The sequence below is a fragment of the Pelodiscus sinensis genome, chromosome 5 (genome assembly GCF_049634645.1).
Source record: "Pelodiscus sinensis isolate JC-2024 chromosome 5, ASM4963464v1, whole genome shotgun sequence".
NCBI lineage: Eukaryota > Metazoa > Chordata > Testudines > Trionychidae > Pelodiscus > Pelodiscus sinensis.
The window spans coordinates 34028935-34056592 of NC_134715.1; the positions used below are offsets into that span (position 1 = coordinate 34028935).

The window sequence follows — 27658 nt, forward strand, 5'->3', positions numbered from 1 at the left end:
CTTCATCTTCCAGTCTTAGGCACATGCATACAGAATCTTCTGCCTTCTAAGGCACAGGAATCTGATCATAATCTTAAAGATTATTTTTATTAACAAAACAACGAAAACATACTTAGTGCAACATTACTTGCTTACAAGGATGTTACAGAGTAAATGAAAGAAGAAAGATTAAAACACAGACAGTTGCTTTCCTGGGATTCAATTTGGAGTATTATAGTGTAAGAGGGGACAGTTACATGTGCTCAGCACAGAGAAGACCAACAAACCCCAAAATGAAGAAAATAACCAGATCATGTCTTAGTAAACATTCCCTGTTCTACTCACATACCTGTTGTTAAAAGATTTCCTTTCTTAGGTATGGATGTCATTAGATATGCCATGCCCTGCTTCCTGGCTTAATTTGTCTCCCAGGCTTTGTGCTGGTCACACAAAGACTGGAACAGGAAGATCACTGCTTCCAATTCAAGAGCTCACATTCTGTTTCCATTGACTTTCCTGTTTTTGTGCCAACTCACTTCTTGTTTTCCTAAGCATTCCTGGAGACTCTCTAGGACCCACTGTCCATGGTTTTCACCCTTACAGGGAAGACAATTAGTGTTAGATTTAAAGAGTTAGCCACTGTGAAAAGACTTTAGTTAATTGAATGGCTGAATGTCCAGAAGAGTTTTACCCTTCCCATTCAGCACACCTCCTTTTGATTGTCATAACGCTCCAGGGAAATAAATAAAAATGACATAGTCTGTGGGGTCTGTCTGAATTTCAGAGAAGTGATCTACTAGAGTTACATCCCTCAATATTCTCTCCTTTCTTCTTCCTCCTGTTAATAAGGGCTAAAAGAAGATTTCCTTGCATGGGAACAAATTTCTCCTTCCGTAGGTATCTGTGGTTTTACATATCTGTGGTTTTACATTGAGACTGCTAATTTATAAATTCACACTAGTTCTTACTGTTACTTTATCTACTCTTCCCTGTACCACATTGGTCTGTTTATCCATTGTTGTATATTGTCTAATTCTAGACTGTAAACTCTAGGACAAGGACCATCATTGTGTTAGCTGTTTGTGCAACATCTAGTAATTTGTTCGGTTAGTGCCTGCTCGAGTTCTTTGGGGACAATTGCAAAATAGACAAAATATTAATAACGATAATGACTGACTGGGGAGCAAAAAGTGCTTAGAACTCAGAGCTTGACTGTGTATTACATTCCACAAGGAAATTCATGCTCTTTGATGGGATATAGTTTACATTAAATAATAAAACTACAAGTTCATTATTACTGGAAAGGCCTATGTGGTTAGAGGCCCATGACCATGGCAAATTTCCTCATAATGTTTGTACTTTGCAAACAATGAAAGCCTCATCAATGCATCATTTTAAAATACCCCCAGAAATGTTTCCACAGAGGAGAAGGCTGCTATTTGTTAACTTTACAATGTAATCTAACCTACAGTGACATTTCAACCCTTTCTTGTGTACAGAACAATGTGAAATTTTCTGTCACATCACTGTGGCTTTCCTTGTTACCCACCTATAATGTGAGAATCCAATCACAAAATCATTGAAACATAGGTGAGAAGGGACTGAAAGATGCCATTTAGTCAATCCCCACCCCCAACTAAGGCAGGACCAAGTATGCCTAGATCATTCCTGACCAGTATTTTTCCAACCTGTTCTTAAAAAACCTCCAGTGAATAATACACTTACCACTATACTTCCATGAATTTAAATCATAGGTGAACAGCTGTCTTCAGGTGTAAGAAGAAAATAGTACAGATTTATTACTGTTTTTCAAATGAACATAAAAACTTTATATATTCTGAAAGATTTCCCCTTACCATCTAAGTAAGTTTGCTAACAAATCAGAAAAATTTGACTTCAGAAAGACCTTTGAAATTAGCCTGCATTAACTCTTAGACCTGCCAAAGGACTTTCATTTTCAGGTAAACATTTATGAGATCCTTGAAAAGAATTTGGAAAGATATTTCCATTTATTTAATGGAAATAAAAGAGCAGGTTTTGCAATAAAAATTGAGCTGTTAAGTAATCACACAGACAGATCCAGCTCAGTTTGGTTGGGGAAAAAATATTTTCTAAAGGTTTCTCTCACCTTCTTTCTATACCATTCCATTATTACTTTGGAATTTGACCACTGTTGCAGTTCTGAAAACTCAGTGAATTTTACCAGTGAGATCTCACAACAAACCATATAGGAAATAGAAACAATTCATAACTGTACATTTTGTGTAACATGTATTTATGCTTGATTAGATTTCCTTCCTGCTCTTTACATATTTAAGGCCTATGAATCAAGAGCAAAGGAACTGGTGATGAACTTATTCTTGCCTAGTTTTCATTAACTACTTTTCCCTGAGGTGAAATTCTGACCTCAAAAAAAGTCAATGAGTTTTGTCATTGACTTTAAGACAAGGATTTTACTTACAGATCTTAACTGCCTGGATTTCCTGCACATCTCCCAATAGAAACTTCTACTGAAAGATAATTCTTTTCACTAAAAAAACAGGATAGCCAGTCTTATAAATTATATCATACAATTAATTCATACAGCATTTTACTTCCATAGTAAGATTACTGCACCATAGGGCTAACAGTCTAAGGTTCCACCAGACAGCTGGACATGTGCATGTAAACCCATTGTCCAGCACAGAGCTCCAGTAAGTTCAACGTGGCACGTGCAGGTGCAAAGGTCTGCCCAAGTCAATATATTTGCAAGATCAGGGTCATATTTCAACCAAGCAAAACATGAGACAAGATTTCAGCCATGAGAGGCACTAAAGAGGCCAGTAGTGATTAGAAAACAAAGTATTTTTTAAAGGCAAGAAATAGGAGAGTGGTAGTTAGGATGTGTGTGACAGCTCAGATATCCTAATGCTCTCCACATCCAAAATTATCAGGAGAAAAGTTGAATAGTGACATAAAAATCAAGGGGCTCGGTGTAGTGCAGGCTAGCATGATTTGGGCGATAAACTTGGAATCTGTCATATTTCAGTTTCCTCACTTAGCGCTTATTAAATGGCCTATTTTTCCCGTGTTCACTGGCTATGCAAACTGTTCACTTGATAATAGTGCCCATTTTTCTTGCTTTATGCACATTGATTTCCAATTCACAAAACTTTGGATATTCTCATTTGTTTGGCAAGGGTAAATCCTTCAGGAACATACTTGACCTCACAACAGAGGACGAAGAGGAAGGAAAAGAAAAATCAACTCCCATGTCATATCTATATAAAGAATGCAGAAGCAATGATCAATGCAACTACCATTAACCACTCCTCTGTGGCTGTTCATGGCAGGGCTTAAAGAGGTTGTCTTTAAAAAAAAAAAATCTAGACAAATCCATGGATTTCTAATTCCTTCATATATGCCACAGATCTCTCAGGAATATATAGCAATAGAGATCAGCTGCAAAGGAGATAAGGGATTAAAGGAGAGGTTAGTAATGAGAAAAGAAAAGAAGGTTAAAGATGGGGATAGGAAAGGAACAAAGGCTAATCAGAAGGAAGAAATTTGTTCCTTTTGCTAGTTACAGCAACATAGAGCTTCCTGGTTCACTGTCTTGCTTCACACTTAAATAAGTTTATTAACTTGAACAGAGTTACACAGGCACACGCTAGTGTAATGAAACAGAAAATCGGGACTCTTTATTTGTGTTTGTTGAGGCTTTGTTTTTAAAAGCCTTTATTCTCCACTGTGGTGCACATTGCATCACTTCCACTTAAGCAGAGTTAGTAGAAAGTGAATGTTAAGTGACCATACTCCATCCCAGTTTCTTCTAACTTGCCTCAAGATTTATAGCTCAAAATGTCTCTTTTCTTTTTAGATACAGGTCTTTTAAAAATGTAGCTTCTTCTATTAAATATCCATGTATTACTGCCCTTGAATCTTTCTTATAGTGGTAAGTTGCATAAGTAAACAATATCATCAAATGTTGATTTGAGCAATTTCTTCACTTTGACTCATTGTTTGACATATTTCTCTCTTTTATTTGTTTAAAAGAACACAGTCTCCACCAAATAAAAGAAAGACATATTGCTTATTATGTTATGTTAAAGATTACCTAAAGCAATATTTAAATACACAGTTCGGATGTTAAAATGAAAAATGGATGAAATCCTTCTCCTAATTAAGTCAATGAAAGTTTTGCCATTGATTTCAACATGGCCATTATGCCCCTACAAATTTTATCATATGCAGGTTGAATCTATCTAGTCTGGCATCCTGGGGACCTGACTGGAGCCAAACAGGGAATTTGCCAAAGAATGGGAGGTCAATGCTGTTTGGTAGCATTGACAACACTTCCACTTCTTACTGGGCTCTTATAATACTACGTCTATACTACAATCCTCTTCTGCAAGAGGAAATGCAAATAGAGTGCTCATTTGCATATGTTGCACTCTCATTTGCATTTCCTCCTTGGATCCCTTTTGTGCAAGAGATTTTTGCATACACAAGCGCTGTGTGGATAGCTCATTTTTTGAGGAAGAATGGCTCTTGTGCAAGAGGGGGGTTTTGCACAAAAAGGAGCTGTCTACCCAGCTCTTTTTTGCGCAAAAACCTCTTGCGCAAAAGGGATCTGAGGAGGAAATGCAAATGAGTGCGACATATGCAAATGAGTGCTCCATTTGCATTTCCTCTTGTGGAAGAGGATCGTAATATAGATGTAGCCATACAGGGGTAATTTGGAGCAAAATAACACAGAACACAGAGTTTGGCTGTAAGCAAACTTTATGGGACTGCAGGAAGCTTGGCCATATGCATGATAAATGGACATACAACTAACTAAAATCATGCTGAACCATGGATGTTGTCTGACCAGAGTGTGTCAGACGAGAGAGTTTCAACCTGTATTGTCATTAAAATAATGTTTATTAAATGATTTCACTAAAAAACATAGCAATACTAATCTTTCAAGTTGTTTTTAATCTGATTATTGGGCAAATTAGCCATGAAACACTAATCAGGATGCACCAGGTAAAAGGTTAAAATGCAGGGAGGGAAGTTTTGGGCTAAAGGAGAGGGGTGAGTCTCCAAAGAATCTGTGGAGTGTTTGAAGCATGACTTGCCAAGAAATTGCATCCTTATTACATTGTGTTCAGACATTTTTTTAACTCTGCATTGAAGAAATTTTTTAACCAAATTCTAAAATAAATGGTGTGCCATTTTCAGCAAGTCTCTGTAATTCTTTTAGTACTTTTTTCCAAACAGTTATGTGAGAAACTAGGGCTATGGAGAGCAGTGCTGCAAAGTGAATTTCTGGTGGGGTAGATATGAATGATGAAATAAGCAGAGGGCTAGATGAACAGAGGCTCCGCTCAGAATTGAAGTGGATGGTCATGAAAAAAAATTTAATATGTGCAAAAGATCAGAATAGAGTCATTTCATGTATGATTAAATTTAACTTGTAGTTGATGTTATTCAAAAAGTCAGAAAAAAATAGGATAGTGCTAGTTGTCATTCTGCATCACAATTATCACAATTACTTGTTTTCCTCGTGATCCTTTGGAAATCCATTAGTAATTGAAAGTACTGTCCATCAGGCGCCTCTAATTGTATCATGTTATACACAGAATTGAACCATAGACATTTATGAAAGGGATTTAGATTAATACGTGGGATATATTCTCTCTCTCTCTCTCTAAAGAAGGAATCTTACTTTACAGACTGTCTTGCATTTTTTTGGATTGCCTGGCACAGGTGAGTGGAACTCAGAGGGTTTTTTTTACTTTTTTTAAAAGGGGAAGGGACATCAGTTTAATTGAAACAAAATTCATGGAGTGCATGCTTGGACAAACATCTCCACATGTAATTGGTCAGAAGTCATTTTAATCAGGGAAAATTTGCATGCCATTTAATTGCATATATATTTCTACAAGAATTAATAAATGTGTGCTCAATTTGTATAATGCATCATTAATCAGAAGAGATTATAATCTTCACTGTAATCAATGACAATTTACAGAAGGAATCATTACATGCTGTTAATTACACATAGCTTTTTCATATATTTTAATCTAGTATGTATTAGTTTGCCTATGAAAACCTGTGTCTATTAAAAGCTTGTGTTTGAACCACACATTTCTGTACAGCTGCTAGTCTTGATACCTCTGACAACTAAGTTTTAGTTTTGCTGGTGTTAGCAAGTAGACTTCAAAGAATCTGAAAAATGAATGAGGAACTATCTAATCTATCTATCTATATAATCCAAACCCACTGAAGTAAATGGCACTGTCTTTTTTTATCATCAGGTTTGGGATCAAACCTTTATAGCATAACTATTTTAGATGGGAAGGGAAGTAAATAAATGGCTGCAACATCAGAAGACATAATTATAAATCCGTTCCATTTATCAGGGGAGAGTTTAAGATTAAAACCCAATTGTCAAATAAATGTGAATGGTGGTTGCAGGGAACAAAACATGTCCTTGGCATAGAACTGCACACCAGCTAACTTGGCCAAACCAAAGGACTTCAGCATTCCAGTGCTGTAATCAATGTTCCCAGTAATCTTTTCCACCCATGTGCAGAAAAAAAAATGTGAACCAAGGCATGTGTGAATGCACACAACCCATAGTAACAAAAAGCCTAGCTGTGCGAATCATCTCGGTGGCCTTGGAATTGCTCCTGAGTTGCTGCCGAGCAACTCTTATTGGGAACACTGGAAGTAATCTTTTTATTTTTATGATACCCCAGCTATAAGAACGTATTATTTTTCATGTTCAAAGCCCCTCAAAATAAGAGGAATGCAGTGGTTGCACATGCTCTGTAATAACAGCCAGAGAGGAAGTTTGGAGCTGCTCTGCACTCTGGCCAAAAATTGCGGTCTGAATTTTATTCCTTCAGTTTCTCCATTTGTTTATATTTTATGCTAAGAAAGGGTAAATGTCACTGTTCCAAAGTGGCAGAGACAGCCTTTTGCCTAATTCCAAAATCAGAGGTTCAAATGTCACAAATATAAGTGTTTACAGCATGGCAAAATATTTTAAAGCTAAAAACATTAAACCAAATGACTTGGCCCACTAAAAAGCAATGCCAAAAAAAAGCACTAGTAGCATGTAATAAATTTCTCAGAATAAAAACAGAATCCTTAAACTACTTTGTTTTTCTTTTCTGTCTTAATAAGAGAAAAATGTCATATATTTAGCCAACATATGCAGCAAGAATGTCAGCATTCTCATTCAAATACATTTGGGACTTCAGTTCCTCTTAGCTCTTGGCTATTGACCTTTCCAAGTGGAATATTTTTCTATAACCAAGTTGCAATGGCTATAACTTTTGAAAGTTACAATTTAAATATCTCATTTCAGGCATCTGAAAACAGACACATTGAAAAAAACTACCCTGAGATTATTTAAGAAAAAGTCTTAGCAAAAACACCACAGGAAGATGTTTATGCTGTTGTATTAATTTCAAGGGAATATTTGGGTCCCAAAAGCCAAAAGCATTAACATAAACCATTTACTGTCCAACATTAAGCAGCTTTATACTGAATTTGGTATACAGAAATGTCAGCTTGCTTACTACTATGGGAAACACACCCTCTAACCATCCTTTACATCTTTTTTTTTTAAGATACAGAAAAGAGGAAAATAGTTAAAACAATTGAAACAAAGTATTAAATAAGGTTTTTTAGTTTGGGCTTTTATTTTAAAAACATCCCTTGTTTCCTTTAGCTGGAGACAGTTTTCAGAAGGAACCTCTTCCCCCACACATATACTTTGCTTGACAGTCTAATAGATTGTATTAAAGACAGCAGTAACTATATTTTTGTGGAAAAGAGAAGTTAGGCTGGAATAGCTGCTGTTATTGTTAAAATCCAATTGAATTTCTAAGATGGCAGATCAAGAAGAACACACAAAAGGGAAAGACAAGAACAGTAAAGAGAGAAAATGCCATTTCCATACCTGATGTGGAATTTCACTTGCAACTTGACTCCTGATGAAAGAAACACAGGCACAGCACATGGTCTTATTAGCCACTCTGAGACCTGGTAAACTTGTACCAGCATCAGGCTATTCAGGGCATCTCATTTTGCTGCATTTTTGGTCATATACTTGTGATAGTGCTGCATAATATGCAGTCTTGGCCAGTGAAACCAGACTTTAATAAGAAAGAAAGAAAAAGAGGGATAGGCAAGAGAAATAAGTCAATAAAAGAACACATTGGAAGATAGTTTCACGTCCCAGGTGTTTGTTTTCAGATGGTACTGGTGGAGGGGTTGAGGTCTGGCTCCCTCTCTGCAGTACTCTCTGGTCAAGACATCTCACAGAATTAGCATGAAGAAGATCCAGAGACCTAGGAGACAGTGGTGGCACCCATGATTGTGAAGGTCACACTTTCCCCTTTTATTAGTCTTCTCAGTCAGCCAGCATTTCAGTAGTCCTAGCTTGTTCATCCATAATTTTCCCTCTCAAAGTCTCTCTTTAAAGAAAGTCCATCCTTTTGTTAGTTTGTCCACCAATTAGGCCTAATTTCCAACACAATTTTTGGTTCACTAGTTTCTGATCTTACACTACTCTTGTTTATCAGACATGATCTTAAAAGTCCTTGAGTTACATCACTAAACCTTTTTGTCTGAACAAATTCTGTCTTTTGCACATTTTCCAATTAATCTTTGTTGTTATAGCTTATTGTGAAACTATGAACATTTTATATTTTACATTTAACAATTAATGTAAATGTGTAGGTCTGTTTATCATAACGTACCATTTAGAAATTCACCTATTCCTACCCCCTGCCCCAATGCTGCCATCAATAAATGTCTTCTCCATCTTAAACTCTAAAATGATTTGACATCAAGCCCTATGGCTAATGTACTAGATGACACTACTAAATATTTTCTAAAGCATCTCCTTATTTGTAAAATGAGGAAATATTTACCATGTTCAAAATATGAAAGTATGTGGCGTTTAAGAGGTCAACAGCCTGAAGCAGGCTGGTATATAAACATTATCCAGATTAGGAAACTGACATTTAGAAAGGTTGAATGACATTGAAGGAAAGCACCATGATCTATTGGTTTAGTCATAAACCCAGGATTGTTCTAATCCTGTTTCTGAAAGTCTTGTCACCTTCGGCAAGTCTCAATCTCCCAGTCATTATTCTCACCATCTGTATATTAGTAATGCTTACCTACTTCATCATACTTAATATTTGTAAAGTATTATACAAGCACAATATTATGGCCAGTTATTAGCAGAGATATAAACAGATTTAGAGCTAGTCAGAAACTTTTCCACAAAAAGTCTATTTCAGGAAAAGGCAGACTTATCAAAACACCACCAACAAAAACTATTTATAGAAATGTGTCCTATTCAATTGAGTTCTCACTGGGAAATGTCCATAGATCCAGGATGGAATTTCAGGACAGAACAACTCACAGCAGAGTAGCCAATGTCACTAAGATTAGGGCATTCATTTGGGATATGGGACACCCAGGCTCTCGACCTTGATTGGACCCAAATCTAGATGACCAGGGTGCTTCACATTTCATGTGAATGCCCTAACTTCTGGGGGGATAAAATCTTACTCATTTTTTTTTCTAGAAAAATTAACACTCTCAGTTTCATTCTGCTACAAAATGAAAACAAATTCTGAAATTCATTTTTTTACAAGGCAAAATACTTGTTTTCTGGATAGTCCACCTTAGAATGCCCTGCCTTCTAATCCTGCACTAAACCACATATTTCATGTGGATTTTCTGTCAGCAGACATGTAATAGTTTTGGCTCAAGGGTGAATTTGGCATGAGAATAGGGAGTAGAGAAAACAATGAATAAACCAACAAATTTCAGGTGATATTTGAGATTGGGAAGAAAGTGCCCTGAGGGAAATGTGGATGGTTTTAATAAATGTTTTAAAAATGTGGGTTTTGATTCAATGAAATGAACCTTACGTAACCCCAAGATTCAAAAAGTCATCTGATTCCTTCTCAGACAAATACAAGTTTTCTACTCTTCCTTAGCATGTTTTATTGAAGATCGCAGGTTAATCAAAAAGTTCTGTCAAGTTCTGTGAAAATGCCATACACTCAGGCACTGACCTGTGAAATCAGCTACCTCCTATATATGGATTTTTACAGTGTTTCAAATATGAGGATACCCGCACTAACCCTATTTTCTCCTAGTAATAGGAGATATGCCTTTCCAGAATGACTGGTAAAACCTTGTTTATTTTAACAATATGGAGCTTTTATTCATATTTCATGATTTTATATTTTAAAATATATTTCAGGGGGAAATTGTGAGAGAACTTATGGAATAAAGTAATAATCTTTAGTCTTGGGACTGTTTCCTTGGATAGTGATAATTAAATTACTGTTGAAAGGAAAGGAAAAGACAGTGAAAATATCAAAAGTTTCTCATTTATGAGAGTATATTGTGTACAACTTGCCCCTCTTATTTTTATTGCTCCTGCAAGTAATAAACACACAAACAGTATATGGGGGCAGAGAAAGAAGCAGAGTTATAGCTTCATGATTGGTAGCTCTGAAAAATTAATGACAAACTTTCTTAAAAGGTGTAGTAGCAGTGATTCTCCCACACACTAGGGTTCTTGGGGAAGAATTGGTCAGCGACATCAAAAAGACTTTTGTAAAAGAAAATAAAACATTTCATGAGGCTGCACTTTTTCTTACTGTCTCTTAAGTTACCTATTTCTCATTGAAATATCATATGTTTTTAAGTCTTTAGTTGTTAATCCACAAAGCACATACTTTTAATAAAAAGGAATTGCTATAATGCACCATACATAGACTTGACATAAAATTCAAAGTATATAAGGGTATGTCTACACTACCCCCCTAGTTCGAACTAGGGGGGTAATGTATGCATACCGAACTTGCTAATGAAGCCCGGGATTTGAATTTCCCGGGCTTCATTAGCATAAAGCCGTCTCTGCCATTTTTAAAAGCCGGCTTCTCCGAACCCCGTGCCGCGCGGCTACACGCGGCACGGGCTAGATAGTTCGAACTATGTAGTTATTCCGAACTATCTGTACGCCTCGTGGAACGAGGTGTATAGATAGATCGGAATGGCTACATAGTTCGAACTATCTAGCCCGTGCCGCGTGTAGCCGCACGGCACGGGGTTCAAACAAGCCGGCTTTTAAAAATGGCAGAGACGGCTTTATGCTAATGAAGCCCAGGAAATTCAAATCCCGGGCTTCATTAGCAAGTTCGGTATGCATACATTACCCCCCTAGTTCGAACTAGGGGGGTAGTGTAGACATACCCTAAAAGATTACACTAGTTTGACATTATTTTAATTAGGTTCCTATTTTATAGAAAGTTGGCAGTCATCAGGAACAAAATCTTGCAGTCCTTTTATAGGAACATTTCCCATATCATCAACAGATTTGTCCTAGTAAGGACTTTATAATAAAGCAGAAAAATTATTTTAGAAAATACTTTTTTAACAGAAAAATGCAGTTTTGGTTGGCCCAAAACTTAGCCAATTTGCTTAGAATTCATCAAATAATCTTTACTAAATGGAAAAAAATTAAAATATTTAGCAACTGCCAAAATGAAATGTTGCATTTCAAGAAGGCTCGTGTTTTTATCGACTTTCTAATCGGTTCAATCTGAAATGAAACTCTTATTGGATTTTCAGAATTGGCATTGAACAGCAAAATTTATTATATACCTGCTTTACTGTGTAAACATGGAAAAACTAGGTTAAAACAGGGTTTCTCAAAGTGTTCCAGAGGCCTGCTTTGGGAAAGCTGCTAGCAGGCCCACACCGCTTTGTTTAACTAAGGGCCCATAGTCAGGAGGTCTCATAATTTGCCATTTCCAGCCAAAGGGAGCCATGGGAAAAGGAAACTGTGCCAATGGGAGCAGCAAGGCTCTATGGCTATGGACCCCTTAGGTAAACAAAGCAGTGCAGACCCAGTAGTGGCTTTCAAAAAGCAGGCCTGTGGAAAACCCTGGTGTAAAATATTAGAATCTAATTGGTGTGTTTACTACAAGTGAGTAAAATAATTAGCAATCCCTCCCAAAGCCTGGGAGCCTATCAAATTGCATAGCTTATTCTGAGTCTAAATCGGAAGAGCTTATTTTGAAATTTGGTGTGTCTACACAGTGCCAAATTTCAAAATAAGGCACTATTCCAACAAATCCTTAACCCTTGTGGAACGAGAGTTACAGGGACACCGGAATAGTGCGCCTGCTATTTCGAGAAATAGCAGGCAGTTTTAAAGATGTGGTGTTGCTATGTTGAGATACTTCTAGTATCCTGAAAGAGCAATGGAGTCTATACATGCTCTAAGTCATTTCAGCCATCTGTCTTTTTGAGAGAGTAGTGGAAAGGGAAGTTACTTCTTGACTTGGATTTCTGTGCTGGACTCTCTTGTGTAGGATAGCATGGCATTCCTTCTCATCCCAGGTCTTTTTCTATTATTCAGCAGCTACAATAGGCAGAATTAGAGAGTGTCCCAATTTGAATAGAAAACATTTCCACAGACAAATTTGAATTCAAAAGAGATGGATGAATGGATGGAAGTTTGTGGTCATGTTTTAACACTATGAATAGCTTAAATTAGGAAACCAAAGATCATTTTGAACTTGAGAAATGTTTAAAATGTTGAACTGAAACACTATTTTGAAAACATTTTGGAAAAAAATTGAAGAAAAAATGTTTTTATAAAACTACATTTCCAATTTAAAATGTTTAATTGAAAAATTCCAAAACAACTCTTCTTCTAAGCTCCTGAATTCATGTAGCATTGATTAGTCTCATTATTCTAATGTGAGTATACTATTCCACCTGGAATTAAGTAACAACATAGCACAACATTTTGTAGTTATTTCCTAACTCTGGTTTGAACAAATACAAGTGAGCCACCACCTTTCAACATGGAGGAAATGTCAGTTTCAGCACTTTGCACTGTCCTTTTGGTCACTACTTTCTACAAAATACAGATATTTACCATTTCTCAAGGAAACTTATTTGTGAATAAACACATTTTTTTACTTAACAAGGAATGACTGTAGGACAAGAAATTCTTCATTTTTTCACAGTAGTAGGAAACAAGTTCAGAATCACCCTCCAGTGATGTCAAGACAGGTTAACAATAACCTAGACTCATATTTTCAACTTTTCCCCCATCAAATTAATCACATTAGCATTTTCCCTAAGAAAAGATGAACATTTTGCAACATCTGTTTGTTTTTACTTCCTAGATGAGATGAAGAATTAACGCTGAACATAAATCATTTGTAGATTTTCTTTAGGAAGAGCAGTATAAAAAGTAAATTTTCCATAATTTTGCTTGAACAGGGGGCATTCTTTCCTCTGCATCAGCACTGAATCAATGTCCCCACCCTGCTGTTAAAGGGCATTGCATTGCCGTAAGTGCTATGTTACGGCGTTAGCTATACGAGGAAATGTATTTGTTGCTTGACAACATGTTAGCAATGGATACAGCTGAACCAGTCATAAAAATGGAGACAGTTCAGCTCATGAGCAGATATTCAGAAAACATATGCCAAAATGAAACAGAAAAACAACTGCTAATGTCTTTAGTCTCATAAAAATTAAATATCCCATTATATTTTCCCAAAGCGCTTGGTGTTCTGTATAAATTCCAGGTTGGGTAATCATATTCTGCCTCCTTAATTTATTTTAAGGTTTCAATGTCAAATGCTTGTCTTCACTTGTTCTGTTCTAAACGGTTGTAATTACCTGTCCTTGTCCGGCCCAGAACTAGGTGCAACTCTGTTGTGGCTGCAGTGACTTTTGTAACTATCATTGCTTGTAAAGGGCTTAGAAACAGACCACACTCGTTAGAAGAAGTTAGTATTTCTCAAAAAGAATTTTTATATTAATTTCCTTATCTTTAAATTACTGTTTAAAAAACGACAAAAAATTATTCACTCTTTCTGATGATATTCTTTCTCAAACCTTTTATGTTTTAGAATATAGATTCTAAGTTTTAAACATAAAATTGCTACCACAGATTTTGTGACTGTATCACTTTCAATTTCCAATACATTTGGCATCTATGGGGTTTCTGCAAAACTCTTCATTTGGTCCTTCTATCTTTAAGGTCAGTTTTCAGAATCCAAGCTTCTGGAGGTATGTGTATGTCAGATCCCATCACGTGAGTCTTAAAAATGCTGAATCCAAAGCCTGAGTGGCAAGTAGCATGGTTTCCACTAAACTGCTAATACAGACTTCAATGAGAGGACTTCCCCGATGGAGAGAGAGAGACCTTAGGGTGTGTCTAGACTACAGGGTTTTGTCGACAAAAGTGGACTTTTGTCAGCAAAACTATACCTGCGTCTACACTACCGCTGAGTTCTGTTGACATAACGTCGACAGAACTCAGCAGTTTTGTCAGCGCGGATAAATCTCATTTTACGAGGCATAACGCCTTTGTCAACAGAGTTCTGTCGACAAACAGGGCAGTCTGGATGCAGGGGTTTCTTTTGTCTACAGAAGAATATCTCCAAGGGAACCCCCTGCTGGACAGTCCTTCTTCAGGAAAAACCTCTTCTTGTTCCTGTCTGTAGCCATGTTTTAAAGGCACAGACATCCAGCTCCAGCCCCCTCTGACCTCCCTTCCTCTCCCTCAGCCCCTGCCACCCCTTCCTCTCCCTCAGCCCCTGCCACCCCTTCATCCCTGCCTCCTCCTCCCCCCCCCCCCCCCCCCCCCCGCTAGAGCAGAGTCATCTTCAGCCCCAACTCGAGCCCGAAGACGGCAGGGTCCACGGACAAGAGGTGGCAAAGCCTTGTGGCCCAGGCGATACCACCATTACCCTTGAGTTGTCTGCCCTCCCTCACTCCCTCTCTTCCTCCCTCCAGGTTGAAATCCCCCCTCCTATCACAGTTATAAACACAGGTTAATAGTTCCAAAAAAAGTTTATTTTTTAACAGTTGGTGAACAGTATTGTTTTATAACAGTTCCTAATTCTAACTTTACTTGTTAATAAACATTATATTTTTCATATTTAATATGTGTGTGTCTTAACTGCTTGGAGGCTGATGCAGAGATGGATTATGGAAGGGAAGGTTTTGGGACAGGGGGGCCCAGAGCCACAGACCCCATTTGGGATACCTTGGGGAGTCATTGGGCTCCAGCTGAGAAGTGCTCACGCAGAGCCTCCCGGATGCAAACCCCCACCTGATGGGCTTGGTGAACAGCAGCTGTCTGAGGCTGTGCACACTGCCTTCCCTCCACTTCAGCCATTGGCTCCCAACCTGAGAGGAAGGCCTCCCCTTTGCTCTCCACCAGGTTGTGGAGGATGCAACATGCTGCCACCACCTCTGGGATATTGTGTTCTCCCATGTCAAGGCGAATTAGAGGACACCTAAACCTTCCCATCAGCCGGCCAAATGCGCATTCCACCTGTAAACATGCATGTGTCAGGTACGCATTAAACACTTCCCTGCTCGGGGTCAGATGCCCTATGTATGGCTTCATAAGCCAGGGCATGAGGGGGTACGCTGCATCGGCCACAATGCAGACCGGCATCTCTACATCCCCAATAGCAAAGGTTCGCTGGGGAAAGAAGGTTCCTGTCTGTAGCCTTTCGTACGGGTGCGAATTGCGTAAGATCCAAGCATCGTGTGCCCATCCCGACCACCCCACACACAGGTCTGTAAAATAGTCCATGGTGGTCAGCCAGGGCCTGCAGCACAATGGAAAAGTACCCTTTTCTGTTGATATACCGGGCGGCTCGATGGGGTGGTGCACGGATGGGAATGTGCGTTCCATCAAGCGCTCCTCCGCAGTTTGGGAATCCTAACTCTGCAAAACCGGCCATGATGGTATCTAGGTTTCCGAGGTGGACAAGCTGTGAGTTGATGGCCCTCACCACCTGCAGAAATAGACACATACAAACACACACAGAATATGAAGTAAGAGGGGTTGCCCAAGTTCTTGGGAGACCGTCCCTCCCCCCCAAGATTCCAGTATCTCCCCACCCCCAGTGATTGCTCCCGGTAGTATGATAGTGTAAGGCACAGGAGCCCTCCGCCACCTCCCCTCCATTGCCCCCCACACGCCCCAAGGGACTTACCTCCATCAACACAGCACCAACAGTAGATCTCCCCACACCAAACTGGTGTCCCACTGACTGGTAGCTATCAGGAGTGGCCAGCTTCCAGAAGGCAATAGCTACCCTCTTCTCCAGTGGGATGGCAGGGTGCAGGTGGGTGTCCTGTCATTGCAGGGTGGGGGCAAGCCCATTGCAGAGCTCCAGGAAGGTGGGTTTCGGAGCCAAGCTTGATCATCTCACTGGTCCATTACGAGCTGGTCCCACTTGTTTCCATCCTCCAAAATCGCCCCTCCGGGAAAAAGTTCAGAGGCAGGAACAGTGCTGCTGCATCCAGAAGGAGGGGCTCCAGTCTGGGTTCATGATCTGGACCAGGCATTAACATCATGAAAGTCTCATGCAGTTGCAGCAGCATTTGAAGCACCGTGGAGTTGAGCCAGTGCCTGCCCAGGAGAAGCTCTCGATCCATGGCAAACAAAGGTTCGGAAAAACCTTTAAAAAAAAAAAAACCCACACTGCTGTGCTGTGCTGTGCCAGGAAGCAGGGCACTCCAAGCAAGCACCTCAGAACCTTTGCTGGCCCTCTAGGAGGTAAGCAAGGCAGCTGCAGCAGCAGAGCAACAGCTAGTCTGGGGGTCCCTTTTAGCATGCGTCTCTGCAAAGGGTAGGGAGCATCACCAGGAAGTACATGCTGCCCCTGTGACCTGGCAGAAGCAGCTCCGGGTACTTTCTTCTGTCGACAGAGCGTCCTGCAGTCTGGACGCTCTCTGTCGACAAAACAAATAGTTTTGTCTATCTTCTTGATGTAGTCTAGACGCGCTTTGTCGACAGAAGCCTGTAGTCTAGACGTACCCTTAGTGTGCTTTAATCACCAGCTGCCCTTAGAAGCACTGTCATCTAGGGTAATTTTGAATAACCCTAAAGATTGTTGAAGCTGTGTTAGGGTCCTGACTCAGTACACAGCCAGCCTGGAATCAAGAGACTGCAAAAGTGAACTGTGAATGCCCCAGGTGCCACTCACCAGAACCCCCAGTTACACTGTGTGCCATTGAGCCACACCTGAGGATCTGAGTCATCAGATTTCAACTACTCTTTACAAATTTGATGTACAGGCAGTCCCCGACTTACGTGGATCCGACTTACGTCGGATCCCTAGATACGAACGGGGTGAGGCAACTCCCGCACATGCGCAGCAGCATTCCCGGGGCTCGCTCACCTGGGTCCTAGGATCCTCCTCCTCCTTGGGCCGGCTCCGACTGGGGTCCCACAGAGCTGCCGGGCAGAGGAAAAGTGCCTCCCCACGCCCGCTGCCCCCCCCACCCCCCTGCCAGCAACAGGCTGCCCCCTCCCCTGAGCAACAGGCTGCCGAACAGACAAAAGCAGCCTCTCTGCCCCTCCTCCCCTCTATACATGCCGGGCTCCCGGAGCGCAGCAGCGTCCCCGGGGCTCGCTCACCTGGGTCCTAGAATCCACCTCCTCCTCCTCTTCGGCCGGCTCCAAGGGTGTGTCTAGACTACATGCCTCCTTCGACGGAGGCATGTAGATTAGCCAGATCGGAAGAGGGAAATGAAGCCGCGATTAAAATAATCGCGGCTTCATTTAAATTTAAATGGCTGCCCCGATCTGCCGATCAGCTGTTTGTCGGCAGATCGGGGGAGTCTGGACGCGATGCCCCGACAAAGAAGCCTTTCTTCATCGACACAGGTAAGCCTGGTTTCACGAGGCTTACCTGTGTCGATGAAGAAAGGCTTCTTTGTCGGGGCATCGCGTCCAGACTCCCCCGATCTGCCGACAAACAGCTGATCGGCAGATCGGGGCAGCCATTTAAATTTAAATGAAGCCGCGATTATTTTAATCGCGGCTTCATTTCCCTCTTCCGATCTCGCTAATCTACATGCCTCCGTCGAAGGAGGCATGTAGTCTAGACACACCCCAACTGGCCTCTGCCTGCAGCAGCTGGCCACAGGGACAGGGATCCCGCAGAGCTGCCGGGCAGAGGAAAAGTGCCTCCCCACGCCCGCTGCTCCCCCCCCCCCCCGCGGCCTCGCATCCTGCACGCCTCCCCCTCCCCCCCTGCCAGCAACAGGCTGCCCCCTCCCCTGAGCAACAGGCTGCCTAACAGCAGACAAAAGCAGCCTCTCCGCCCCTCCTCCCCCTATACATGCTGGGCTCCCTGGGCAAACAAAGACTCCACCAAAACAAACAAAGTGCTGGCCTCATTGTGTTAGCTAAAAAAGGACCCTCCTCCTAGAACCCTGGGTGGTGTGTGGAAATAAAGCTATTAGCTCAAAGCATGGTGCAGAGCTGTTTGGTATTTGATGAGTTACTCCTTTAGTCCTGAGTTTGTCACAGGGACAGAAATAGATGTGAAATCTTCTGAACAGGGGAACAGACAGCAAAACAAACATTAGAGGGGAGTTAACCTTTCCCTATGCTATCCAAAACTAAAAAAAATGTTTGGCTAGAGTTTCCCCTACAATATGTACCAGTTCCGACTTACATACAAATTCAACTTAAGAACAAACCTACAGTCCCTATCTTGTACGTAACCCGGGGACTGCCTGTATATAGTGCCACTAAAATGCAGCCATCTATTGGGTACTGGGTAGCATAGCACACAGCTAATTGGGGAGAAAAATTGGTTAAGACCTCTATGGCTGATAGGTGCCATTTAAATAAAAATCAAGCTGAAAGTGTGTTCTATTAGATAAACATTCCTATTTGTCCAGCCTTAAAGAGCTTTCTTACTGGAACATATAGTGTATCATGTCATTACAGCTGTGATAGAAGGGGAGGAAATAAAAGAAGTGTATTTTTTAAACGCTTAACAGTCATTTCTTGGAGCATGTAATTGTTTCCAAATACACCACCACACAAATCATGTATTCTCCATACAATCAGCAAGACAGAACTGTTCAAGGTTGCTCTTCACACAGTAGCTTAATACATGGATAATGTTGCTATTCATCATTTGACCCTAAAACGCAGTAGCTCCTCCCATTTCTCTCACATACCAGTAGTGAAATGAAGCACCGCCCTAACATGCAGGGAAGAGAAGAACCTATGACCTTTACTTTGTCTGGACAAGTGTAGTCTGCTATCTTCACTGTGCTCCTTTGTAGGGAAGAGAGTAGACCATACAATATTGACTCTAATCTTTCTGGTTCTGGATGCAAAACAGAGAAGACTCTGGTTAACCCAGGCCCTAGCCTCCAGTGAAGAGGAGATAACCCTCACAGCTAAGTGTGGCAGGATAATCGTGGTAGAGGTTTTGAACCTAGTAGTTACTCCCATTCCTCCCAAAAACAAGGTTCTCACCCAAAGCCCATTGAAGAAGATGGAAAGTCATTCATTGACCTCAGTGGGTTTTTATATCATACCAACTAACAAGACCCCATACCCTACCTGCTTTTTTTCCCAACCACAGCCAGGGCTTCTAGTAAAAGGGGCTGCTGAGAGCCATTGAATCGAAGTATAAGCCCTTTATAATGGAAAAAATTTCCAGCCAGGGGATGTAGCAGCAGCAGCATCCCCAGCACCTCTGTGACTAAAGCCAAAATCCTAATTGTTCATATGGTGATACCTTTTCATCCCAGGACAGATGCTCTCAGGTCACTTTCTGATTTTACAAAAGAGTGCTTGTAAATGTTCAGCTTAAGTGAGGTTGAACATTTATCTTTGCCTGACCACATCAAAACCTTATTCACATAAATTCCCTGCATGTTTCATGGGATGGATGGGAGTGCAGAATTGCAAAGCAGACCAAAAGCTATTCCACTTCTGTGCTTTATGCTTTTAATGTTTCATGTAGACTAGTGAATAGCCATTTTGTTCAAAGGAGAAAAGACCTTCCAGTAACCTTCAAAGGCATTGTAGGCATTATGGAACCAAAACCCTTCAGCAACGATAAATAAATAATGAAAATTGCACAGTACTCTGACTTGAGAGAGTTCCTGCTAAAAGCATCTCAGGGCAATCTCTGACCTCTTGTTTTCCTCAAGGGAGTTAGGTTTCTTTCTTCATAGGGACGCTAATACGTAAAAATCAGTGTTGTTGGTTTTTTCTTTCCTTCAGCATTAGGAATTGTTTTATGTATCCACTCTACTCGGAGAATGCTTTGCTTCGTGCAACCCAAGCTTTCTATTGCATTCAGCCTTGTTTTAAGTTTAGATTCTTTGCTTTAGTTCAGATTGTCTTTCACTCTCCTTTTTATAGATTTTAAATATTATTGATTCCCCCTGCCCCTACAACCATCTCTAAAATGTTAAATGATGTATAAGAGCTTAACTGTAAAAGTAAAACTATCAAAATAAGTTAATAGAAGATTCCACTTTCTACATGTGGGGAGGGGGGAGCATTTTCCAGCATCTCTCTAAACCTTTAACCCCCTTTCCCCTAATGGCATCTTGAGGTTCTGGAGCACATGGATGAGGACCCAAGGACCTTGGGTAGAGTCACCTCCGCTTGAATTTTTCATAAATCCCTCCTTGTGTTCTTATTTGACAGTAGGCCAACTGTCATGCAAATTAGCTGTCATAGGAATGTCTCTGAATAGTACTTATTCTGGGGCAAGTAGTTAAGAGGTATACTGAATCTCAGCTGTCCAGGATGACAGAAATGTGGAGCTTTATAGGAAGCCAATTAGAAAGTATTTTTCCTTATCCTCAAACCATTTTTAATAGATGTTTTCACAGAGTCTGCTTATGTACAATGGTTAATAGGGACTGGGAACTAGCCTTTTGGCTCAGGCTAGGACAACATTGTCCATGTTGTGTGAAGACTGCCATGTTTGGAGTTGGAGCTGAGCTGAACTCTGAGGTTGGATCGGAGTTCTCTATCCCTGAAAGATGGACACCAGGTATTAGTAAGGTGTTTCTTTCTGTGTGATCTTTGTAGCCCCTTTCAGGCAGCTTTTTTTCAACTACAGCCAGGGCTGCTGGCACAAGTTTCATACTGGGGCTGCTGAGAGCCATTGACTAACAAAAATATACATGGTGGTATGAGTTTTTGTGGGGAAAACCCACCTCTTCAAATGAGGTTGAAGTTTCAGCCCATCTGAAGAAGTGGGATTTACTCACAAAAGCTCATGATAGTGTGTGCGTGTGCGTGTGCGTGTGCGCGTGCGCGTGCGTGTGCGTGTGTGTGTGTGTGTATACAGGCAGTCCCCGGGTTACGTACAAGATAGGGACTGTAGGTTTGTTCTTAAGTTGAATTTGTATGTAAGTCGGAACTGGTACATATTGTAGGGGAAACTCTAGCCAAACATTTTTTTTAGTTTTGGATAGCATAGGGAAAGGTTAACTCCCCTCTAATGTTTGTTTTGCTGTCTGTTCCCCTGTTCAGAAGATTTCACATCTATTTCTGTCCCTGTGACAAACTCAGGACTAAAGGAGTAACTCATCAAATACCAAACAGCTCTGCACCATGCTTTGAGCTAATAGCTTTATTTCCACACACCACCCAGGGTTCTAGGAAGAGGGTCTTTTTTTTGCTAACACAATGAGGCCAGCACTTTGTTTGTTTTGGTGGAGTCTTTGTTTGCCCAGGGAGCCCAGCATGTATAGGGGGAGGAGGGGCGGAGAGGCTGCTTTTGTCTGCTGTTCGGCAGCCTGTTGCTCAGGGGAGGGGGCAGCCTGTTGCTGGCAGGAGGGGGAGGGAGGAGGCGTGCAGGATGCGAGGCCGCGGGGGGGGGGGGCAGCGGGCGGGGGGAGGCACTTTTCCTCTGCCCGGCAGCTCTGCGGGATCCCTGTCCCTGTGGCCAGCTGCTGCAGGCAGAGGCCAGTTGGAGCCGGCCGAAGAGGAGGAGAAGGTGGATTCTAGGACCCAGGTGAGCGAGCCCCGGGGACGCTGCTGGGCTCAGGGAGCCAGGCATGTATAGAGGGGAGGAGGGGCAGAGAGGCTGCTTTTGTCTGTTCCGCAGCCTGTTGCTCAGGGGAGGGGGCAGCGGGCGTGGGGAGGCACTTTTCCTCTGCCCGGCAGCTCTGCGGGACCCCAGTCGGAGCCGGCCCGAGGAGGAGGAGGATCCTAGGACCCAGGTGAGCGAGCCCCGGGAATGCTGCTGCGCATGTGCGGGAGTTGCCTCACCCCGTTCGTATCTAGGGATCCGACGTAAGTCGGATCCACGTAAGTCGGGGACTGCCTGTATATATATATATATATATATATATATATATTCGGTGCTTTTTTTGTTTAAAAAAAAAGGTGCTGGTACTCTAGGGGAAACGTTTTTGAGCTCTGACTGGAGGTGCCAGTACTGCGTCTGGAGGTGCCAATACTACGTACCGGGCAGTACCATCACAAAAAAAGCACTTAATATTTGTGGGGCTCTAAGGTGCTACAGAACTATTCATTATAAAGTTAGACTAATATGGCAACCCCTCTGAGATTGGTCATATAAAATACCATATATCACATTAAAATAATTACATATTACTCAGAGCCAGCTGTGCCATGAGCCTCATGATTTCAAAGTCTGGCAGGAAGTAAACTATTCTGTTTTATTTATATATTATATGAGAGAGAGCACAAGAGAGCATGCACTTCGGCATCACGCAAATACTATGTGGTTGATCTGTGATATTGACACAATGCCATAAGCTATCCAGGGGGCCTCACTGCTCAATTTAAAATCCCTCCGTCAGCACTCACAGACTGACAAACTGGATGACTGGCTTAATGAATCAGCACCAACACAGAAAGGGGAAATGGGCACAGGTCTCCTTTAATGAAGTCTCCATATATAGTTGTATTCTATTCAATGGAGTAGCAACAGGATTAAATAACAATTGGGACGTGGGTTAGCCAGTTGAAAGTAAAAAGAAACATTGAGTTTAAAAGAGTTCACGGTGAGAGAGCAGATGAGGACTTTGGTGCGTACCAGCCAGGCATAGAAAAAAATAGGGTTTTTCTCTGGTCTTCTATGGTCTTTGATAAAGGTTGTTTTGGTGCACATCAGGAAATGGGATGCTAGCTTTTAAACATTTTCCTATTCTGGAGGAAGATGAAAGAATGAGTCAGTGTCTTTCTGCTGCAACTTCTCTGGCATGAATTAGTGCTGTGCTTTTGTTACAAGAAGAACTGCAAAGCCTCTAGTGTTTTCATGGGGTTCACAACCTGCTGGTGGGGTACAGAAAAAACACAGTTATCAGAATGAATACTGCTGTGTTTAGGGACTGACTTTGAGTACATCATGGAACTCTGGCAGAGGGAAAATGCCCTTGTGCTGGAGAATTTTATTAAGGAGAAATACCAAAATTTCCCTTCACAATAGAAAACACACAGATTGTAACAACCCTTTTATCAGGCTTACATACACGTTTTGAAAATTATAACCTGTAAAAGCAAAATTTTGAAGGAGCTTATGCAATTGCTTGGGTTTTCCAGAATTCCATGCAGATTTCCGTGCTTAACCTGCACTTGCAGATATTACAATGGCAGGTGTAGATTAAGTGATTACATGCACAAATTGACCATTAAGAGGCCAAACTGTTCTTTTGTGCATGAACAGGCATGGCTAACTGAAATCACAATAATTACAGGAACTGTTTCAGCAAACAAATGCACATATATTTATCTAAATGCAATGCTGAAAATCAATTACTGATTGTTGTGGACATCAGGTGGCTGCTTCATTTGCAGAGTGCTATCTGAACAGATGCCACAGGTAGAGCAATGTTTTACAGGCTAGAATTAAATATGTTAATGAAAGCTGTTCTGATCACATATATCCCACCTCTATAGTAAATTTCCATCCAGGATTCTAAAAAGAAATATATTGCCAACATAACATATTTAGCCTCATAATTTTGCACATTGGATAGTTAATTTTTTTTTAAAAGTGAAAGCTTCTCAAGGCATTCTTCATTTTAAAGAGGGTTTTCTCATTCGAACCTCTTGACAAAATGTTCCAATTGGCTCTAATAATTCTACTTAACAGCTAAATGGAGACAGGGAAAATGGAGACTTGTCCAACATCACAGAGCTAGGTCTACAAGAGAGATGGGAACAAAGCCCAGCTGCAGTGCTTTAATAGTATTGTCTTTCCTTCCTGAAGGTTAAAGAAGTTAGACACCCACTAGGGCTAACACATACAAAGTTTAATATGATTGGAGACAGAAGCATTAATAAGGACTTATAGATTCAAACTTTAAGATAATCAAGACCAGAGATACAAAATAAAGGGTTTCGTGATGAAACTCTAGATGAGTAGACCTGAGCAAAACCAGTCAGTGAATATAGCTTTTTTCCCTTCACTGATTATCAATCAAGCACCTTATAATTTTCTTGAACATCAAATTATTCTTGGTCTGATTTTTTTATAGTCCATTGTGAGTATGATAACTGAGCTGTGTCAGTCACCATTGAGTGGATGTGAGTCATAATTATTGTGATGATTCTGTAAAGCAGGAGACAATGTTCATTCCTACTGACTTGCTCTGCCCCCCCACTGCACATCCTCTTCATAGAATTCTAGGGCTAGAACAGACCTCAGGAGGTCATCAGATCCAGCCCCCTACTCAGAGCAGGACCAACCCCAACTAAAGCATCCTAGCCAGGGATTTGTCAGGACGGGACTTAAAAACCTCTAGGGATAGAGATTCCACCACCTCTCTAGGTAACCCATTCCAGTGCTTCCCCACCCTCCTAGTGAAATAGTTGTTTTCCTGATCTCCAACCTAGACCTCCCCCATTGTAACTTGAGACCATTGCTTCTTGTTCTGCCATCCGTCACTACTGAGAACAGCCTCTCTCCATCCTCTTCTCCTACCTCAGAAAAAGGAATTGTCCTGAACCATGAAGAGAGTGAGTTTACAAGTTATTTTTGGGTCAGAGAAAATCACTGAATTTTGTGAAGATAAAGGAGCTGGTAGAAGCGTGAGTTCTGTATTTTAAAACTGGACAAACCAGGGTCACAAGAGTCCCAAAGCAGAATCTGACACCCCCCCCCCAAATACACTTCACTGACAAACAATATAACAATTGCTTATGTCAGCTACACAAATAATAATGGTAGAGTGGCTATGTATCCTCTAAATTAACTGTGCAGATGAATTGAATAAAAATGAGATTCCATTAGATTGCATATTACTGAAATACTAATATAGAATAATGCCCCTGACATTCAAAAGTACAATAGGCTTCAATATTGTTCCTGTTTCTAATAGACAATATGAAGTAGATATTGGCACAAAATATTTTCTTTTTTGATCCTGTGTTTAAATTACTTTTTAAATTACAGCTTTAACACATAACATTGATCTAACTTTACAACATGTGTAAAAGTGTAATCCTAGAAGTGATTTATAGTTATGCTCTGTTAAATGCATAAAAAAGAGGATTTATTGCATTAGATTTTTTGAAGTGACAAAGAATTACCATTGACGGCTTTTAATACGTCTCTTTAGAATGAATATACAGCTTTTCAGATATACTAGATTGGCAACAATGGAACCCTTGTTTGTGAAATCCTCTCTATTTATAGAAGATACTTGCTGGTCTCATAAGCTTCTCTATATCACTCATTCAATCAACATACCTTTTTTTCTTATTCTGCAGGGATCACCTTTGGAGCTAAGAATGTAGTTCAGCATCTGAATCTCTTAGCCAAGACTGAGTCTTTTCTAGACAAGGTCTTAGGCAAAGTGCTTTATAAACTTGACATAAATCTACAGAAATCACTTCAACCACCACTGACATATAGGTGAAATGTAGCAACTCTTTAAATAGCACATACAAATACCAAACAGAAATGTAGAACTCAGTGAGGAATAAAATGTTTAATCAAAAGCAAATTTTATGGTAGATGTGCATAATATCCACATTTAAATTTATCCACAGCAGTGCATCATCACCCCATAATTTACAGATTGCTCTCTGCGATCTTCAATGACCTCAAAAGAGCAGAAAACACCTCAGTATACTACAAAATAAGACCGTGTCCTGTTTTAGTTGCTTGCAACATACTTCCTCAAACAAATCTTCTGCGAGGCAACTGAATTAATCAGAAAGTTTCAGGAGCAAATCCCTTCCCACCCCAAGATTACAGCAAACCCACTCTTCTAAGGCAAAGCCAGGACAATGGCTGGAGTAACCTCTAAAACTTCTGAATATCATCTCTCTGTGCATGTGGGACCTACAGGATCTGTACTGCAACTGAATTACTGATGTATCCCCAAACTTACCACTGCTCCACCTGCAAACATTTCTGTGTGCTGTCATGGAGAGACCATCCACATACCACAAAGCCACTCAGGAACAGTGTATCTCTTGTGAAGACTTCCTCAAAGAACAGTGCCTGTTACACAGTGGATCCCTTTTGGCTTCATTGTCATAAAGCTGTCTATAGACAGATGTAGGTTATTGTCTGTGAATTCAGATATTAGTAAAACAGTTCAAGCTTTGCTTTTATTCTGTGTAGTATTCATCAATAAAATTGTTTGCATTGTACTAGTACCTATAAGCCCCAACCCTAAAGTATGCTAAGTACTGTACAAAGAAGAAAGTGATCCCTGCCTCAGCATAGAAATTGGATTTCACAGCGGTCTAGAGGAACACCCTAACCCTTCCTTAAAAACAAACAAACAAAACCCTCAAAAACACAAAGGGGTGGTGGTGGAAATGTAAAAGATACTGGAAACCTGGGATACAAATGCATTTTGGATTAAGATTTTGTTTTTAACTCACTGTCTGTAGGATGAGGATTCTATTGTAGAAACACTAGTGTTAACATGTATTCTTGCTTCTTTCAAGGAGCCTATCACCATCTTCATAACTTACTCAGAAAGCAGAATTGGACATGGATGAACTTCTAAACATTCAGTTCGTTCCAGAAGAGCATTTGAAAGCTCAGGCAACTTTTTTTGGTCTGAAAAAAAAAAACAGTCTGTAAATCCTTATTGGGATAGTTTATTGTGTGATTTCCTTTATTCCCTTGTTTGAGCCTAATCAAAAATGCTACAGTAATAGTAGATTTGTATTTCTGCTTCTGCTCCTCACTCACATTTTTTTAAAAAGCCTGTGAATTTTAAGTTCTGTGAACTTTTCAAAACTTGGAATGCTTCACGCTTGAATTGAATTTCTGAATGATAGTTGAAGACCTCTGTTATTAGAACCAATTCATACCCCTTTAGTCACAGTACCAAAACCTCCTTCTCTTACTGACTTCAAATAAACACTCTCATTAAATTCAATCTAGTTCAAATAGGGATAGATTTCTCACAGAGTTCTTTTGTGTTTATTATTTGTTCCTTTTGCTTTGAACGTATTCTTTCTCTAGAGCAGCAGCACAGAGTTTTTGCACCATCATCTTGATTTTGATTTTCCTGAATTTGCACACCTTACCTTATGATAACTTCTCTCAAATATTGCCTTTTATTGTGCCACAGAATGCTCTTCCTTAAGCCTTTCTTCAAAATTCACAGTTCCTCTGGTTTTATGCAATTAGTGGTAACTGAGGAAGTAGTAAGAGCCTATTGCTCTTTGCCACTGGTTTGGGCACCCACGTGGCCCCACAATATGCCAACATTTTTATGGCTGACCTGGAACAACGCTTTCTCAGCTCTTGTCCACTAGTGCCCCTTCTCTACTTACACTACATTGATGACATCTTCATCATCTGGACCCATGGAAAAGAGGCTCTGGAAGAATTCC

The 27658-nt window shown here is 40.6% G+C and overlaps 1 long non-coding RNA gene across 1 annotated transcript; it reads right to left on the minus strand.

The window, feature by feature from the left end:
• Positions 1-14978: 14978 nt before the first annotated feature.
• On the minus strand, positions 14979-17326 carry LOC142829411 (uncharacterized). The gene is made up of 3 exons (XR_012903812.1): positions 17226-17326; positions 16035-16376; positions 14979-15833 (listed from the first exon to the last, which is right to left on the minus strand). It is a non-coding gene; the product is annotated as an uncharacterized LOC142829411 (long non-coding RNA).
• Positions 17327-27658: the final 10332 nt, after the last annotated feature.